A 6,000-nucleotide genomic window follows, 5' to 3' on the forward strand; every position below is an offset into this window, starting at 1 on the left:
AAAGCACATGTAGGTCAGAAAAGTGACTACATGTCAGGGTGCTACCAACATGACTTTATCAGACAGCAGCATGACAACATATAACTAAAAAAAGCCCTGACCACAGAAACCCTTACTATAGATGCACTGACAGCATAAAAACACAATTTTCACTGCTTTAACTTGCCTTGTGTAGGCTGAGGGTAACCACTAAAGCTGTATTCCCAACAGCAGTGCTATGCTGGCATTGCATAAGTATTTTAGCAGTACAGCAGGCACAGCTTTCAAAAAAAAAAACAACCCTCCCTTGCCTCTCTACTGCGTATCTGTAGACAATTCTGCAGAACTAAATGACACAGACAAAATTTGAACACATTTATCATCTCTGCAGAATAAGCACAGCCATGACAGAGTGAGTTATATCTTCTTTAGCTTCTCTATCATCAATAAGGCTAGCCAACTAAGCTTCAGTTATAGTATATCCACATGTCTTCACCAAGTGAGTGAGCTCCTGAAAGTAGCAACAGAAAATCCTTTTTTTTTTTTTTCCACTTGCAAGTTGGGACATCTTTGATCTACAAGCCATGGAGAGGAAACAAAAAGGGAAACTTAAAATGCCATTGGTTTTATAGTCACATTTAGAAGCAGAGTCATACTGCAAAACTGGCTCTTTGTGCTCCTCAGGAAACCTGCATGAGCATTTAACAACTGCAAGAACATTCAAGGTCAAAGGCTGGCTCTTTGAGGAGACTTTAGCTTTAGCGCTACAGTCTGCAAAGTAGAGACTGTATTGCAGATGAGATGATTGGGAGATCCCTAAATAAACAGCAAGATCTGTGAACCACATACATAAGTAAGAGCTGTGTGTGAACTTCATAAGCAAAAAAATAGGCTTGTGAAAGCTGATTATTGCCTTGATTTGCTGCATCACTGTGTGCCAGCTGCGGGCCTGCTCCTATCATTCAGCAAAGCACACCCTAGCTTTCAAGACCCCCAAAGGAACCGAAGCAGAGAAAAAATACGGAACCCCACAGCAGTATAGAAGCCAGCACTAGCTACAGTTTGCTTCCACCAATCTACTCCTTTGCCTGCTGCTTCACTGCAAGAGTTTTACCAAACTGCTGGAAGAGCATGAGGAGAACAGTCCTGAACACTGAAGATGCCGCACACGTATTGAAGTGATCTTGATTGAAACTCCTGAATTCTAATCCCAGTGTGCCTCGGGATCAGTGAAAAGACAGAAGCTTTTTGGGAAGTCAGAACTTTGTTCGTTTCAACCCACTGGGCCAATGCACCACATGGTGTAGGATACCACTCCTCCTGCAGCTGTAACGAAACCTCAGAAGAGCGCTGTTTGAATTGAGGGCTGCTTAGTCTTCTACAAAACTGGCAGTCTCAGCTGAGATGAGACTGTCACATGTAGCTGAAGAGGGAAAAAATGCTTCTGGTAGACCAGCCAGTTGCTCACAGTACTTCTGACAACGCTGTGACATAGAAAACTGCTCGGAAAGTCTTCTGATATGTTACTTGCACAAAAGAAGACTAAGGCTAGCAGGAAAGGACAAAACTGTCTGTAGTAAGTACATCACTTGTTCAACTTACAGTGGAAGGAGAAAGGGAAGGAAAATCATAGAAATTAGCTTTGGATGTTCTATTAGACTACAACCAGAGCCCAGAGTGAGACAGGGAGCAGATTTTTCCTGTTTCTCATGGAGAAGTGAATACTGTAGCTTCAGGTTTTCGGGAGTAACCAGCAGTTTATAATGCTACAGCCCAGGAGTGATACATGCAAACAGTAAACTGTCAGATTTTCCACTAGCTGATTCATCAACATATAGAATAACAGAAATGAAATGCAATTGCAGGTTCTTAGCATCAATTTGATGGCGGGGAGGGGACATGCAAAAGGATGGGAAGACTAAGGCCTGCACGGCATACAATTCAGAGGTTAAACTGCTCTGGCAAGAAGAAAGTTTAGCCTTTGTCTATAATAAAGTGGCTGATTCTGCAAAGCCAGGCAGGTATCAATAACTGGTTAACTGAGAGCAAGAGAGAGTGAGACTAAAAAGTGAAAACAGAGCAATCAAGGGGATCAAAACAGCTGCCACAAAGCCTGTTTTCCCCTATGGTTTCTGGTTATCATTTGGAGACAAATATACTTTTCAACTAACCTATTCTGCAGAGTTAATTCCCTGGAAGTACAACTAGCACTGCTGCCTATGCGCTCAGGAGTTGGTGAGTCTGTACCTACAGTCTGTTCAGATTTTGCAATCGGGCACATCCATTGTTATACCCAATAAAAAACTGAAATAATACAGCTGTGATGAAAGCATTGTATGCGTATCTTCACTTATCTCTCACAGCAGATGGCCAGCAGACATCCCAGTGCAAGTGCCAGACTTAACAGTGCGTACGTATGTGACAACATGGGAACCAGCAAAGAGGAATTAAAGGCAAGTTCTTATAGAAAGATGAAAAATCCTGCCTTCTTAGGTTTTGCATCTTACGTTCCAAGGTTTGCTTTCCATAGGATTGCCACACTCCCTGCCCAGGAGCTAAATGTTTATAGATAGCAATATGAACAACATGCTGGCTATGTTGTGCACTGCAGTGCGTTTCTGGAGTCACAGCACTGTCCCTCTTACCTGTATCCTATATTTACTGAGGCACAGCTTCAAAGTTTACATATGCACTTACAAACAACTGATTAAAACTTATTCCTGTTCCATTCTGGTTGTCCAATCTATTTATTTATGTTATTGCGCTTCACCAGTAAATCCTTCAGGTGAATTCAAGCCTATGGGAAGAGACTAACTTCACCAACCCATGCAGCCTATGCCCTATGGTGCTTTGGGTGCAACGTCAAGATCCCACAGAAATCTCTGTGTTTCTTCTTGCATCACTGTGGCATGCTCAGAAGTGGAGGTGCCCAGAAGCAAAGAACATTTAGCATAATGAGTCGGATGGGTGGTCAGCAGTTTAAACCAGCCACTTGATGTTACTATAATGAGGCCTCAGTTTAACAGTTGTTCTGCATGCACAGAAAAATGCCTCCATCTCAAGGAAATCAGTTAAGAATAAAATGAACAAAAATCAAATCATCTGTTTGAGAAGAAAGATGTTATGGTTTGGAAAATGCACATAATGGTTGGAGAAAAAAATGCCCATGGATGAGTAAAAATTATTTCTCACAGCAATAGGATCAAAGAGTCTCTAAGCTTTATCTCAGGGGCAACGCTGTGTGAATAAATCTCAAATTAAGACCTGCAAATACCTGCAATTTCAGCTGAATCCAAGAGAAGAATCGTAGAATCTTTTGAGTTGGAAGGGACTTTTAAAGGTCATCTACTCCAACCAGGGACACCTACACTAGATCAGGTGCTCAGAGCTCCATCCAGCCTGACCTTGAATATCTCCATGGACAGAGCATCCACCCCTTCACTGGGCAACCCCTGCCAGTATATAAAAAACTTCTTCCTTACACCCAGTCTAAATCTCCTCTCCCTTAGTTTGAAATCATTTCCTCTTATCCCGCCACAACAGACTCTGCTAAAGAGTCTGTGTCCTTTCCTATAGATCCCCTTTAGGTACTGAAAGACTGCTCTCAGGTCTCCCTGGAGCCTTCCCTCCTCCAGGCAGCACAGCCCCAGCTCTCTCAGCCCATCCTCCAGTCCTTTTAGGAAAACTCAGAGCCTAGGTCAGTATGTTTTATACACATTTGAGCACAGAGGTTTTACTTGAAATAGAAAGAAAGTTATTTCCATTATGGTTAGCAGAATTACATCACATACCACTTCCTCAAAGGCAATGAACACCTGTTCTATACCACTTTATGAATCAGTTAGAAAATAACAATCTAGCATCCATAGCCTGCCGTTGCATATAGGGCCAAAAACCTTTCAAGTAGTACATCATTAGCTTCCCAAGTCTCAATTCCAAGACTAAATTGTTAAAACATCCTCGAGAACGTGCTTTGTCCATAAAACCATGAAATATATTAACTTCTATTGAATTCAAATGTAGGTGTTAAGCTTAGGATACCTAAACATCTGTATGTGCACATTGAATTTACCAAGACTTGACCTTTTTGCCAAGCTCTGAATTCTTCATTTCTGCTCAGGTTCCTCATTTCTCCAGTTACACTTAGTGCTGTGAGTATAGGTATTCATGGTCTTTATCATAAGAACAATACTTAAACTACTGATATATACTTGGTAAAATATTGTAACTTTTAAAATTCATATCTACACATGCAAATAAAAGCAGATGATTATTCTGATGGGCTGTTAATAATGTTTTTGTTAGGTCAGGCTGCATCAAACTCTGCCTTCAGTATTACGGGAATTCACAGAATTGGTATGAAAACCAATAGCCACGACAGCAATGTTTGTAGCATCTTAAGGTTAAGAGTGCACGTACAATAGTCCAACTTTGTTCAAGTTTTATAAGCTTCTGAAATAAAGGGACCAGGGCAAAAGTACAGCTCTTAAGGCATATGGGGATATTAGAAGACCTCAGTTAAATGCTGAACTTGGGTATGAGGACACAGTTACTAGAGCTGCCAGAGGGCTTATAACCACAGCAGCTATGAAGGACAATAGCAATAGTGTATTCTGTAGAGAGTTACACACAAAATGCTTAATAAAAGCGAGAGAATAAAACAAGATTTGCAATGGTAAATGAACGATTACAGCAACTGAGAGGTAGAAATGGAGGACAACATGAATAGTACTGCTGGTCAAAATATGTGTAAAAATAAGGGGAGAGAAACCAAGAATCTCTAACCAGATCTGCATCTGCAAAACAAGTGGAAGAGAAACAGAGACTGTAATGAAAAGGACAGCTGGAGAGACGATATCAGAGGATGGAGGTCAAGCCTCTGTGAGAACCAGCAATTTGAGAGAGTGAGAAATGAGAGACTCAGAAATAGCTAAAGCCTCTTTAGAATAGCTGCGAAGATATGCCAACATTTTCGTTATTTCATCTACAGCCCGCTACTAGACTGTTCCTCTGTTTACAGAACTTTATATTTCAAATTTGATTTCTATCTACCAACTAAATCACAGAAATTCAGTAATCACTTATTTTATTCCAGCCCAGTGCATCTGTGATCTTACTTCCAATGTTCTCTCCTGTGGGCCACTGAGATCTCCTCTCAAGACTCCAGGAAGGCTCTAGGAAAAAGTTCTTCCTTTTACTGTTAATATGTTTGCTCTCTTGTTGCAAATGATATGTAATAATTACATCAGTTCCTTTAGGTTGCTTAAACCGCAGGGTTTCCAAATCGAGACAAAGCCATGACTGGCATACAGCAGTTGTTATCTGAGTGAGAGGATGGATTACATAAACCCTCATTGGTCCCCCTTCCAACCTTTATTTCTATGATTTTCCCAGATAGTTGGGAAGAAAACCGTGTGCCACTCTCTCCTGTGTCCACCAACCTTACTTATTTGTTCGTGTTATTGTGGATTTGATAAATAAGAGATTGATTTAAGAGGTGCAAATAAGCATACAATAAATGTATAACAAATAGAGAACAATATGCACTCTCACACTGTGTCTTTCCTTTCTGCTTTGAAAGTACTGCTTGGATAATGAGAAACAAACAAGAGGTTAACAAAGGACAGATGGGATTTAGGAAGGAAATTCAGGGACAGCTGAGGGAGCAAGAGAAAAGAGAAAACTCATCAAAGAAAAGAGATAAGAACATTAGACTGAGGGGATTTATTTTATGTATTAGGAAGGAAATGTAAGAAGAAAAACTTCTGAAAAATAACTTTAGCACAATATACTTCACAGCAGGGGGAAATTACTCTGCCTCTATTGAGAGCAAGCACTTTCTGTTGGACCACCACCACACACATGAATGTAGACACGCATGCTATCCCCCTTCACAGAGCAACAGCCACTTCCAGTCAGCTACAAGGATCCTGATGGACAGCATGATAGAACATCCAGAACATCAGTAAACATATGTTAATTGCTCCAAAAGTAATGTCTCCCACTTATTTCCATGGAAAC

At 40.8% G+C, this 6,000-nt stretch overlaps 1 protein-coding gene across 12 annotated transcripts in view; it reads right to left on the reverse strand.

Annotated features, from left to right (window-relative positions):
- Positions 1–6,000, reverse strand: part of BRSK2 (BR serine/threonine kinase 2) — a 300,725-nt gene that overhangs the window by 134,151 nt on the left and 160,574 nt on the right. The window lies entirely within an intron of this gene.

The sequence above is a fragment of the Meleagris gallopavo genome, chromosome 5, assembly GCF_000146605.3.
Source record: "Meleagris gallopavo isolate NT-WF06-2002-E0010 breed Aviagen turkey brand Nicholas breeding stock chromosome 5, Turkey_5.1, whole genome shotgun sequence".
NCBI lineage: Eukaryota > Metazoa > Chordata > Aves > Galliformes > Phasianidae > Meleagris > Meleagris gallopavo.